Genomic DNA, 14,006 nt, shown 5'->3' with positions numbered 1-14,006 from the left:
CAGTCAAAAATAAAGAAAGCTACCTGCCAAAACATGAAGGATTTACCTAAGCCTATGTTTAGTGGGAAATTTGTACAATGAATGCACACATTAAAAAAGAAAGCCTGAAAATAAATTAAGCATCCACCTTAAGAAATTAGAAAAAGAGTAGCAAATGAAATACACTGGAAGTAAAATAACAAAGATAATAGCAGAAATTAATGAAATAGAAAATAAAAATATACTTCAGAAGATCAAGAAAGCTAAAGCTTGGTTCTTTGAAAAATCTAATAAAATTCATAAACCCCAGGCAAGAAAATATAAGTTACCAAGATAAGGAAAAAGAAAGAGGAATTAACTACAAAATCTAGAAACATTAAATAAATCATAAGATGACACTGTGGTCAAATTCATCAAATCTGAAAAACTTTAAAATTTGAAAAGAAATGGCAAATAAACATATAAAACTCACACAAGAAATATGAAATCTGACTAGTCCTATTCCTACAGTAAATTATTCCATATATTGAAAGAAAAAAAATAACATCAATCATGATAAATTCTTTCAAAAGACAGAAAAACAGGGAACACTTCTCAGCCTAATCTAAGAAGGCAGCATAACCTTAACACCAAAACCAAAAGAAAGGAAAATTAGATTGAAAAGACCTAAACATAATACTAGTGAATCAAATCCAGCAATATATTTGTTGAATTTATTTCAAGTATACAAGATTGATTTAATATTTAAAATTCAGTATAATTTACTACATTAACAAATTAAAGAAGAAAAGCCCTAACAATATCTTAATATATTAAAAAAACCTGACAAAATTCATCGCCCATTTAGAATAAAATTATAAGTACTAGGAGTAGAAATGAATTTTCTTCAAAGATATCCAAATCAAACATAAGAAAATATGATACTTAGTGGTAAAATGTGGAAAGATTTTTACAAAAATTAGCCAAGGATGCCTTCTATCTTAACACCTATTTAATAAACTGTGATCCAAAGTGCAATAAGACAAGAAAAAGAAATAAAAGGTATACAAATTTAAGTGCAGGAAATAAAATTGTTTTTATTCACAGATGACATGCATATGTATACAGAAAATCCAAAGGAGTATATAAACAATTAAAATTAATAATTGTATTTTAAAAGATCAATAGATAGAAGGTAAATATATAAAAATCAGCTAGATTCTAGTTAACATTTACAAAAAGAAAATAATTTTAAGTACTATTTTGAAAAGCATTAAAAACCATTCACCTACATACAAATAACTAACAAAAATATGTTGAATTCTAGACATAAAAAACAAAACAGCAAAGAGAAGAGTATACTTTGTTTATGAAAAAGAAAGGCTCAATATTGTAAAGACATCAATTCTCCCCTAAGTGATCTATAGATTAAATGAATCCCAATCAAACCCCAGCCTGGATTTTTGGTAGAATTTGACAAGCTGACTCTAAAATTTATATGAAAATATAAAGAACAAAGAATATGTAAGAAATTCTTTCTTGAAGAAGGAAGATGAGGGAAAAGAAGGGGAAAATAATAATAACAACAAGTCAAATAATGAGACAACTTACAAAGATATAGTAATTAAGACAGTATGGTACTGGAGCAAAGATTGTGACAAAATTATCTCTACAAGGAGTAGGAGGAAGATGATCTTTTTAAATACTTGCTCTCGTATTTATTACTTGGATATCCATATGGTCAGACCATACAAAAAATCAATATAAAACGGATTACAGATCACACCTAAATGTGAAAAATATAACAATAAAGCTTCTAGAAGATCACATAAGAGAGTATCTTCATGACTTTGGTGAAGGTAAAGATTTCTTCAACAAACATAAAATACATACACCATAAATAAAAATAATGACAAAGTCAACTTCATTAAAATTAAGGATATCTTTTTGTAAGAGTCACCATTAAGAGAATTAAAAGGTAAATTCCACACAGGGAAAACATATTTGGAATACTTAGCCAACCAAAAAAAAAGGCAATGATGACAATTGTTTTTAAAATGGGCAGAGTACACAAATAGGCAATTCACAAAAGAGTTCCAAATGAAGGATAAGTTTATGAAAAGGTGCTCAGCATTACAAGTCATCAGGGAAATATGAATTAAAAACATGAGGTATCACTATACGCCATCAAAATGGCTATGTTTTGAAAAACAACAACAACTGACGTTACTAAATTTTGGCAAAGATGTGAAGCAAGAAGTACCCTCAGGATCAAAAAAATATAAATGAGAATATTCACAGCAACTTTATAATAGCCAAACACTAGCAACTATTCATTATGAATAATATTTTGAAGAATGGAAATTTCAGAAAAACATAATTTTGTCCATGTAGAACCTATACATGAATCAAGAGGAAGTTGTTTAAACAGAAGAAGGAAAAACCGCGTGGTCAAAATGGAAAAATGTGTGCAGAAGGGTTATATCCTTTCACTGTGCTTATTCAATCTGTATGCTGAACAAACAATTCAAGAAGCCAGACTACATGAAGGAGAATACGGCATCAGGACTGGATAAGACTCATTAACAGCCTTTGATATGCAAATGGTACAACCTTGCTTTCCAAAAATGAAGGCGACTTAACATACTTACTGATGAAGGTCAAAGACGACATTCTTCAGTATGGATTACACCTGAGCATGAAGAAAATGAAAATCCTCATGACTGGTCCAATAAACAGTATCATGATAAATGGAGAAGAAATTGAAGTTGTCAACAATACATTCTACTTGGATCAACAATCAATGTCCATGAAAGTAGCAGTCAAGAAATTAATCTACGTATTGCACTGGGCACATCTGCTGCAAAAAACCTCTTTGAAATTTAAAAAAAAAATGTCATTTTGATGACTAAGGTGCACCTGACCGAAGCCATTGTCTTTTCAATCACCTCTTATACTTGTGAAAGTTGTATATGGAAAAGGTAGACATAAAAAAATTGATGCATTTGAACTGCAGTGTTGGCAAAGAATATTGAATATAATGTCGACTGCCAAAAGAACAAATCAGTCTTAGAAGAATATACCACAAGAATATCCCTAAAAAGAGAGGATGGCTAGACTTTGACTCACTTACTTTGAACACATCATCGAAAAGATCAATTGCTAGAAAAGGACACCATGTTTGGTAAAGTAGAGGACCAATGAAAACAAGGGAAACTCACAATGAGATGGACTGACACACTAGCCACAACAGACTTAAACATACCAACAATCATGAAGCTGACAGAGGACCAGGTAAAGTTTTGTTCTGCTATACATAAGGTCACCATGGGTCAGAGATGACCAAATGACGACTAACAACAACAAGCAGCTACCCAAATATCCATTAAGAGTAAACTGGATTTTAAAAATTGTATAATATTCATATAATAGAACATTAAACAGCAACAAAAAGAACAAACTAATGTTAGTCAGAACAAAATGAATGAATTTCACTAACAATGCTGAGCAAAAGAAGACAGACATGAAAGAATATATACTATATGAGTTACCAAGAGTTCAAAAATAAGCAAAGCTAATCTATGGTATTGGAAGTCATGATAATGGTTAACTGTAGTGATACCCCTAAGAAAGGAATGATCACACGGTTCTAAATCTTGCAATAAAATACCTTGGTTATAAAAACAAATTATCCATTCTGATAAATGCTTTTACAACAGCATTTACCTACCATAAATAGCAACAAAATGATTCACTATATATAAATGGGAGAATTCTGGTGGATGTTTTATATATAGGTCTTCTAAACTTCCTTCTTTTGAAAGAAATGGAAAGATAGGTTAGGCAGGGCTAGGATGATTTCTAAAACAATTCTAGAGGTGGATACATTGTCATTAGACCTAAAAGTCATCAACAATGGCATGTCTACAATATCAGGAAGCCACTCCCATTCTTACCTCATTTTATAGCAGTATTTTAATCAAAAATACAAATAAAACATGCACAGACTTTGATCCAAAGTATTTACACTTCTAATAACTTGCCAAAACATGTCCACAATATGGTGTTAAATGGAAAAAGAAAGTTGAAGAACATTATGTACAAGATAAATTTGGGAGAAAATATGACAGGAAATATAGCAAATTACAATGTCCTACAACAAGTATTGGCGAATTACCACCTGTGGGCCAAATTGAGCCTGCTATCTGTTTTTGTCAATAACGTTTTATTGGAACACAGCCAGGCTCATTTGTTTATGCATTATATCTATGGTTGCTTTCATAAACACCACTGTATTGAGTTTAGTAGAGACAGAAAGCAAATGGTCTGCAAAGTTTAAAACATTTACTACCTGGCCCAATACAGAGAAAGAATGTTTTTAGAAAGTGGGGCTGTAAGTCTTCCTTCTTATACATATATTTCTCTATTACTTCAAATTTTACAATAAGAATTAATTAAAAGAAAATAGTAAGTCCTTAAAGAAAACAGAAAGGCTTTCTGCTCTTCTACCACTTTTTTTCATGTATCTATTAAGCTTATACACACTGTATTAGAATTTGACTCCAGATCTTCTAGACTCTCTGTTTTACCCCCAAACTGTCTCCCAAGCTACGTTACAAGTTAACCCACTATCTTGTCTACAGTTTTGGGATGATATCACTCAGGGAATTTCACATTTAGGCATTACGCATAAAAACAATCCCTAGTGTAATTTTAAAACCTAATAAATAACTTCCTATCGTTCTGTAATTAGAGAAAGCAAGGGCTTTCATAAGCACAGAAGTGAAATACTGGTTTATGCTTCTTAGTTTCCCTCTAGAGACCTAAAACCACATCTTGAATTTTAGCATCAATATATTGCCCAACTTGAATTCAAACATTAATTGATTTGATTAGTCAATGGCACAATCATCCTCCCAGTCCCCAAACAAGCAACTTCAAAGTTATTTCAGTCTCCTCCCTCTTCTCTACCACCTTTTTCCAGGCCCCTAATCAAACAACAAATCTTGTCATTGTGTCTTACTTAATTTAGGCTCTTAATTTTTAGAGCTCTAAAAATCAAGCATTAATCATTTTATCCACATAATAACTAAGTATTTTGTATGTTTATTCTGATATTTTAACATTTTTGCCTCAATGAGATGAATTGGTACAGTGCCTGCAACAATGGGCTCAAACATAGCAACAACTGTGATGATGTCTCAGGACCGGGCAGTGTTTCCTTCTGTTGTACATAGGGTCGCTACAAGTCAGAACCAACTCAACAGCACCTAACAACAACTAAAACCATACATTTATATGTATGTATAGATACACATGTACTTTTTTTTCTGTCTTCATGTTTTATTCATTTTTTGGTTCTTTATCATAAAAGTAATATATGTTGTTAAAAACATAAGCAATGTTTTGATTACATTGGACCACTTCCATCATAGAAAAACCAAAAACCAAACCCACTGTCATCAAGTCAATTCCAACTCACAGCAACCCTATAGGACAGAGTAGAACTGCCTCACAGGGTTTCAAAGGAGCAGCTGGTGGATTCCAACTGCCGGCCTTTTGGTTAGAAGCTGAGTTCTTAACTACTGTACCACCAGAACTCCTCCACCATAGAAGGGGCAGCATTTTGTTCTTACTTGAAAAGATATTTACTCTAGATACAAATCTGCCTCCCCTGCATGCAATGCTTCTACCGAAATTAGCATCCATGAACTCACAAAACGCCTTATCCACCATCATGGCATTCCACATAGCATTGCTTCTAATCAAGGAATTCACTTTACAGCATATGAAATGTGGCAATGGTCCCATGCTCATGGAATTCACTGGTCTTACCATGTTTCTCATCATCCTGAAGCAGCGGGCTTGACAGCACGGTGGAATAGTCTTTTGGAGACTCAGTCACAGTGCCAGCTATGTGTCCTGAGACATTGTCACAGTTGTTGCTATGTTTGAGCCCACTGTTTCAGGCACTGTGCCAATTCATCTCATTGAGACTCAGTCACAGTGTCAATACCTGGAGCGTGATTTTCTCCAGGAGGTTGTATATGCTCTAAATCAGTGTCCAATATATGGGGTTGTTCCTCCCACAGGCAGGATTCATGGGTCCAGGAATCAACATGTAGAAGAAATGTGAGTGGCACCACTCACTATTATTCCTAGTGATCCACAAGCAGAATTTTTGCTTCCTATCCCCAAGACTTTATACTCTGTTGGCCTACCAGCCTTAGTCCCGAAGGAAGGAAAGCGTCCACCAGGAAACATAAGGATTCTACCAAACTGGAAGTTAAGACTGCCACCTGGCCACTCTGGACTCCTCGTATCTCCAAATCAATAGGCAAAAAAGGGAGTTACTGTATTGGCAGGGGTGGTTGATCCTGACTACCAAGGGGAAACTGGACTGCTACTGCAGGGAGGTAGGGAAAAACATGTCTGGAATACAGAAGGTCCCATGTGTCTTAGTCAGGGTTCTTTAGAGAAACAGAACCAGTAAAAACATATATACAGGAAAATCTTCAAAAGCTGGAACCTGTGTAAGGAGGAAAGCTGCCAGAAGAAAAACTGAAATATTTTCCATTAAATAGAGATGGACAGAAAAGTGGTGACTGCACCCTGTCAAAGGTGAAATACTCATGAGACCCGAAAAACAAGGGAGTCTCATTGAGTTTCGGCTGTCACTGGTTTCACTGTTGTGTGTGTATATGTATTTATGTATATATATTTACACATATATACATAGATACAGCGAGGAGAGAGAGAGACAGAAATTTATTCTACGTAACTGGCTCATGCAATTGTGGGGGGCTGTCTGTAGATAAGGCAATAGCTTGGAGATTTCTACAATTGTAAGTGCCAAAACCCTTCCTGTCCAGGTGACAGGAAGAGTGAAGAGTGGAAGAGCTCTGGCAAGATGTCTGTTTATAGTCTGGAGGTAGAATACACCCTAGGGAAAACGTTCCTTTTGCTCTTAAGGCCTTCAACTAACTGGATGAGGCCTATCCACATTATGAGGGTAGTCTGCTTTATTTAAGGAAAACCAATTTAATCATATACAACTACTTCATAACAGCATCTAAACTGGTGTTTGACCAAACAACTGGGCAGTGCAGCCTAGCCAAGTTGACACATAAAATTAACCAACATACTATGCCATGTGATTAAAGTCAATGGAAAACTACAACAACCAAATTCAGGCAGGACTACCAACGGTCCAGACCCTTCAGGTATGAAGGTTTGGGTTACCCCACCAGACAAAGAACCACAACCACCTGAGGTGCTTGCTGAGGACAAAAGGAATACAGAATGGGTAGTAGAAGGAGGAGGAGACCTGGTGGTGCAGTGGTTAAGCACTCAGCTGCTAACCAAATGGTCAGTGGTTCGAACCCACCAGCCATTCCATGGGAGAAAGATGTGGCAATCTGCTTCTACAAAGATTACAGCCTTGGATATCCTATGGGGCATTTCTACTCTGTCCTACAGGGCTGCTATTAGTCACAATCAACTCAACGGCACACAACAACAACAGTGGAAGAAGGCAGTTAGAAATACCACCTATGACCACGTGACTAGTTGCAGAAACAGGGACTGTAGTTGTTATGAGTATTTCTTCCTTATTTTGTTATGAATATGTTCATGTGTGTATATATATTATGCAAATATACTTGTTTGTTTCCCCTCTCTTATCCCCTTTATCATAAACATAAAATGTATTAACTGTACCTCTAGTATTTAAGTTACAGGATATCAAAAAGAGTGAACATCATCCAAGTACTCTATCCTCTTCTGGAGAAAATGCTTATGTGTTTTCAGATGTATGCAGATAGTTGCATCATGTTAGTTGGAAATATGATTTTGTTACTGTCTTTATTGAGATTAAGTATGGTTGAAACAGATGTGTATGGGTGTCCAACTGAAAAGAGGTGGATTATGGTGGTTACTTTTATGTGCCAATTTGGCTAGGCTACAGTCAAACACTAGTTCAGTGTTGCTGTGAAAGTATTTTGTAGATGTGGCTAACATTTATAATTAATTGATTTTAGTCAAGGACACTACCCTTGATAATGTGGATGCTCCTCATCCAATCAGTTTAAGTCCTTAAGAGAAAAAAAAGGTTTCCTGAAGAAGAAATTCTGCCTGAAGACTGTAATATAGAAATCCTGGCTGAGTTTCCAGCCTGCTGACCCATCCTACAGATTTCAGGCTTACTAGCCCTATGACCATATAAACTAATTCCCTAAAATAAATTTACGATATATATAGATACATATATAAACACACACAGACACATTCATATCCTAATAGTTCCGTTTCATAATAGAGCAAGAAGTGAAAGCCACCAAGCCCTATTCCTGTTTATTTTTTCAGAATAAGGAGTCCCTGCGTGATTCAAAGGCTTAAAGCGCTCAGCTAACTGACAGACTAGAAGTTTGAGTTCATCCAGAGGTGCCTTGGAAGAACAGCCTGGCAATCTACTTCCAAAAATTCAGCCATTGAAAACCTTATAGAGCACAATTCTATGCTGACATACATGGCTTTGCCATGAATCGAAGTCAATTCAACAGCAACTGGTTATTGGTTTCAGAATAAGCTACCACCATTAACAGTTTATGTTTCTGTCCTTTTTTCTCTAAACTTATATAAACATATACAGTGTTTATGTATATGTATATATGTAGTAATTGTGTATATGCATGTGTATATAAAAAAATTTTTTAACAAAAATGAAGCCATACTATACAAACTGCTTTATTTTACTTAATGGCTGCACCATTATCATACAAACCTTCTAACTGTTGAGGATTCCAGTGGATGGAACGTAGCAGAGTTTCTTTAACTAGTCCCTTATTCAGAGATCATTCATTCTTCCATGCTCTACCCTGACTACTAACATCATTGCTATCTACCCAGATACTGAAGCTAGAAATACGTCATATTTGACTTTTACCTCTTCATAACTCATCTTATCTAGCAGATTAAGTACTGTCCATTCCATCTTTACAATAACTCTGTAAGCCATTCCTCTCTGTTACATTCTGAGTGCCCTGGTTCAAGCACTCAGCATCACGTTCTATTACTACAGCAGCCTCCAATTCAACTCCTATCCATTAGTTTTATTTTTCTAGCTGACCCTTTGTTTGACTCATCTTTCTAAGATGCGGATATGATCAAGTGTACGCTTACAAAACTCCAGTCACCTTCCCATGATCTACAGAAGGGAATAAACACCTTAGCGTGGTTCAGAAACCAGCCACATTTTCGTTAATCCTTATACTCTAATCACTCCAGGACAGGAACTGGCTTCCCAAACATTATACCCTGTACTTTTACACCTCAGTGCCTCTGCTCCTACTGTTTTCCCCAACAGCAACACACTCCCTCATATTCCACCTGGCCTACCTTATTAATCCTTCAAAGCCAATCCCAAAAGTCAACTTCACTATAAAACCTTTTCTGAAACTACACCTGCATTCTCTCCATGGAACTAATCCCCTACCAAGGTACATATGCCTCTTCTGTAGCACTTATTAACTTGTATCATTCTGTACGGTACACTATCAATTATGTATTCATAAATCTGTCTTCTACTCTATATTACACCAACCAGGTATAATTTATCATTATATCCCCATGTTGAGGGTGCAGTAGTGCTTCTAAAGCGAATAAAATCATTGAACATTCACTTACACTAACCCATTGGCATCAAGTCAATTCCAACTCACAGTGACCCTATGGGACAGAGTAGAACTGCCCCATAGGGTTTCCAAGGAGCAGCTGGTGAATTTGAACTGCTGACCTTTGGGTTAGCAGCCAAGCTCTTTACCACTGTGCCATGCTAGGCAACTCTAAACTACAGATTATAAGGACTATAAAGATGCATAAAACTATTCTCAGAGAATGTACATCAAATACAGAAGTGAGCAATGTATGCAAATATGTAACCGTGGTGAGTACCTTGTTGTTGTTGTTAGGTGCCTTTGAGTCGGTTTCTATTCATAATGACCCTGTGTACAACAGAACCAAACACTGCCCAGTCCTGGGCCATCCTCACAATTGTTGTTATGCTTGAGCCCATTGCTGCAACCACTGTGTCAATCTATCTCATCCGGGTCTTCCTCTTTATTGCCAACCCTCCACTTTACCAAGCATGGTGTCCTTCTACAGAGACTGGTCTCTCCTGATAATATGTCCAAAGGACATGAGACGAAGCCTTGCCATCCTCGCTTCTAAGGAGCATTCTGGCTATACTTCTTCCAAGACAGATTTGTTCCTTCTTCTGGCAGTCCATGGTATACTCGATATTCTTTGCCAACACCACAATTCAAAGAAGTCAATTCTTCAGTATTCTTTATTCAATTGTATACTTTTCACATGCATTTGAGGTGATCGAAACAAATCATGGCTTGGGTCACGTGAACCTTAGTCCTCAGAGTGACATCTCTGATTTTAAGAAAACTTTAAAGAGGTCTTTTGCAGCAGATTTGCCCGATGCAATGTGTCATTTGATTTCTTGACTGCTTCTTCCATGAGCATTGATTGTGGATCCAAGTAAAATGAAATCCTTTACAACTTAAATATTTTCTCCATTTATCATGATGTTGCTTACTGGTACAGTTGTGAGGATTTTTTGTTTTCTTTATGTTGAGGTGTAATCCGGGAGGCTGTAGTCTTTGATCTTCATCAGAACGTGCTTGAAGTCCTTTTCACTGTGAGCAAGCAAGGTTGCATCATCTGCATATTGCAGGTTGTTAATGAGTCTTCCTCCAGTCCTGATACCACATTCTTCTTCTAACAGACCAACTTCTCAGATTATTTGCTCAGCATACAGATTGAGTAAGTATGGTAAAAGGATACAACCCTGACCCACACCTTTCCTGACTTTAAACCATGCAGAATCCCCTTGTTCTGCTTGAAGGACTGCCTTAGTCTATGTACAGGTTCCTCATAAGCACAATTATGTGTTCTGGAATTCCCATTCTTCACAATGTTATCCATAACTTGTTATGATCCACACAGTTTCAACTGCCTTTGCATAGTCAATAAAACACAGGTGAACATCTTTCTGGTATTCTCTACTTTCAGCCAGGATCCATCTGACATTCGCTATGATATCCTTCGTTCCACGTCCTCTTCTGAATGTGGCTTGAATTTCTGTCAGTTCCCTGTCGATGTAATGCTGCAATCACTTTTGAATGATCTTCAGCAAAATTTTATTTGTTGGGTGATACTAATGATATTGTTTAATAACTTCCCCATTCCTTTGGATCATGTTTCTTTGGAATGGGTACAAAAAAGGATCTCTTCCAGTCAGTTGGCCAGGTAGCTGTCTTCTAAATTTCTTGGCATAGACGAACACCTCCAGTGCTGCATCCATTTGATGAAACATCTCAACTGGTATTCCGTCAATTCCTGAAGCCTTGTTTTTCACCAATGCCTTCAGTGCAGCTTGGACTTCTTCCTTCAGTACCATCAGTTCTTGATCATACGCTACCTCCTGAAATGGCTGAATGACGACCAACTCTTTTTGGTACAGTGACTCCGTGTATTCCTTCCATCTCCTTTTGATGCGTCCTGTGTAGTTTAATATTTTCCCCGCAGAACCCCTCAATATTGCAACTTAAGGTTTGAATTTTTTTCTTTATAGTTCTTTCAGTGTGAGAAATGCTGAACATGTTCTTCCTTTTGGGTTTTCTAACTCTAGATCTTTGCACATTTCTTTATAATACTTTATTTTGTCTTCTCGAGCCATCCTTTGAAATCTTCTGTTCAGCTATTTTACTTCATCATTTCTTCCTTTGCTTTAGCTACTCGACGTTCAAGAGCAAGTTTCAGAGTCTCTTCTAACATCCATTTGGGTCTTTTCTCTCCTATATTTTAACGACCTTTTGCTTTCTTCATGTATGATGTCCTTGATATCATTCCACAACTCATCTGGTCTTCAGCCATTAGTGTTCAATGCGTCCAATCTATTCTTGAGATGGTCTCTAAATTTAGGTGGGATATACTCAAGGTTGTGCTTTGGCTCTCGTGGACTTGTTTAATTTTCCTCAGTTTCAACTTGAACTTTCATATGAGTAATTGATGCTCTGTTCCAAAGTCCACTCCTGGTCTTGTTCTGACTAATGATACTGAGCTTTTCCATCATCTCTTTCCACAGATGTAGTCAATTTGATTCCTATGTTTTCCATCTGGCAAGGTCCATGTGTATAGTTGTGAGTTTATGTTGTTCAAAAAAAGTATTTGCAATGAAGAATTCATTGGTCTTGCAAAATTCTGTTATGCGATGTCCAGAGTTATGTCTATCACCAAGTCATATTTCCCAACTACCAATCCTTTGTCTTTGTTTCCAACTTTCACATTCCAATCACCATTGATTATCAATGCATCTTGATTGCATATCTGATCAATTTCAGACTGCAGAAGTTTGTAAAAGTCTTCAATTTCTTCATCTTTGACCTTAGTGGCTGGCACGTAAATTTGAATACTAGTCATATTAACTGGTCTTCCTTATAGGCGTATGGATATTATTGTATCACTGACAGCATTGTACTTCAGGACAGATCTTGAAATGTTCTTTTTGATGATGAATCTAACGCCATTCCTCTTCACTTTAAGGTAAGTACTTCAGATTCTTAAAACATTTTCTCCTCTTCTTCAACATTTTCCTGGTTTTCCTCCTATGTCAGTGGCTGCCTCTTCACTGTCTCCTTTGCTAGTGCCTCCTCCTCAGGTGTACCGCTAAATTTTGCAGTGACCCAGAACTCAGTTGTGTCCTCTACTCTATCTAAATTATCTTATTCAGCCTAATGACAATTCAACCTTACCTATATACTGCTGATTCCTAAATTTATATCTTTAATCCTACTCTCCCTCTCATGTATTTCCCACTGACACAGCCGACTGTCCACCTCCACTTGGATCTTTGATGGACATTTCAAATTTAACATTTCCAGAACTGAATTATTAATTCTATCATTCCACTTCCATTAATACCTCTAACCAATACCTACCCCAATCTCCCTCCACCTCAATAAAGAGCAGCTAAATCCACTCAGATAAACCCTAGGATGATGCTGTTATATGCTATCGAGTTGATTTTGACTCATAGCAACCCCATGTGACAGAGCAGAAATGTCCCATAGGGTTTTCTAGGCTGTAATCTTCATGTGAGCAAATCACCAGGTCTTTCTCCAACGAAGCCAACGGGTGGGTTCGAACCCCAACACCAGCCTAAGTCACCATCATCTCTTGCCTGAAATATTTCAGTAGCACAGAACGCCGGAACCTGTGTAACGTGGAAACCTGTCAGAGAAGGAAAACTCAAATATTCTCCACTAAGAGAGAGCAATAATAGAAAAGTGGTAAGATTGCACCCTGTCAAAGGCAGAAAACCTGCGAGACCCGGAAGAACAAGGCAGTCCATTGAGTTCCGGCTCTCACAGGTCTCACTGTATCTTCAGTGATCTCTCTACATACACTCGTGCCCTTTATACTACTCCTATCACAATCTAGTCTTTTAAAAACATAAGTCATATCACACCACTCCTCTGCCTAATACTGTGCAATGCATTCTTATCGAACAAGATTAAAACCAGATTTCTTACCACAACTTTTATGATCTAACACCTGAATAGTTCTGATATTCTCAAGCCTCACCCTTTACCTTGCTCATTTTCTTTCAGCCACTCTTCCCTTCACAAAACAAACAAAAACTCATTGCCATCAAGTCAATTCAATTCTGACTCACAGCAGCTCTATAGGTCAGAGGAGAAGTGCCCCACAGGGTTTCCAAGATTGTAATCTTTACGGAAGCAGACTGCCGCATCTTTCTCCTGCTGAGCGGCTGGTGGGTTTGAACCACCAACCTTTTCTGTTAGCAGCTGAGCACTTAAACACTGCACTACCAGAGCTCCTCTCTTCCGTACTACTTGTTTCAAACATACACAACTCTCAGTCTGTCTATAAGGCCTTTGTTCTTGCTGTTTCCTCACTTTAAAATGCCGTGACCTAAATTCAAAATTGTTGGCTACTTGTCTTCATTCTAGTCAAGC

The 14,006-nt window shown here is 36.9% G+C and overlaps 1 protein-coding gene across 6 annotated transcripts in view; it reads right to left on the bottom strand.

Annotated features, from left to right (window-relative positions):
* LRBA (LPS responsive beige-like anchor protein) overlaps nucleotides 1-14,006 on the bottom strand; it is an 840,314-nt gene that overhangs the window by 515,808 nt on the left and 310,500 nt on the right. The window lies entirely within an intron of this gene.

Source organism: Trichechus manatus, unplaced genomic scaffold (assembly GCF_000243295.1).
Source record: "Trichechus manatus latirostris isolate Lorelei unplaced genomic scaffold, TriManLat1.0 scaffold00059, whole genome shotgun sequence".
NCBI classification, from domain to species: domain Eukaryota; kingdom Metazoa; phylum Chordata; class Mammalia; order Sirenia; family Trichechidae; genus Trichechus; species Trichechus manatus.
Note: the sequence above shows the minus strand (reverse complement) of the source record. Positions and strands in the feature narration are given on the sequence as shown.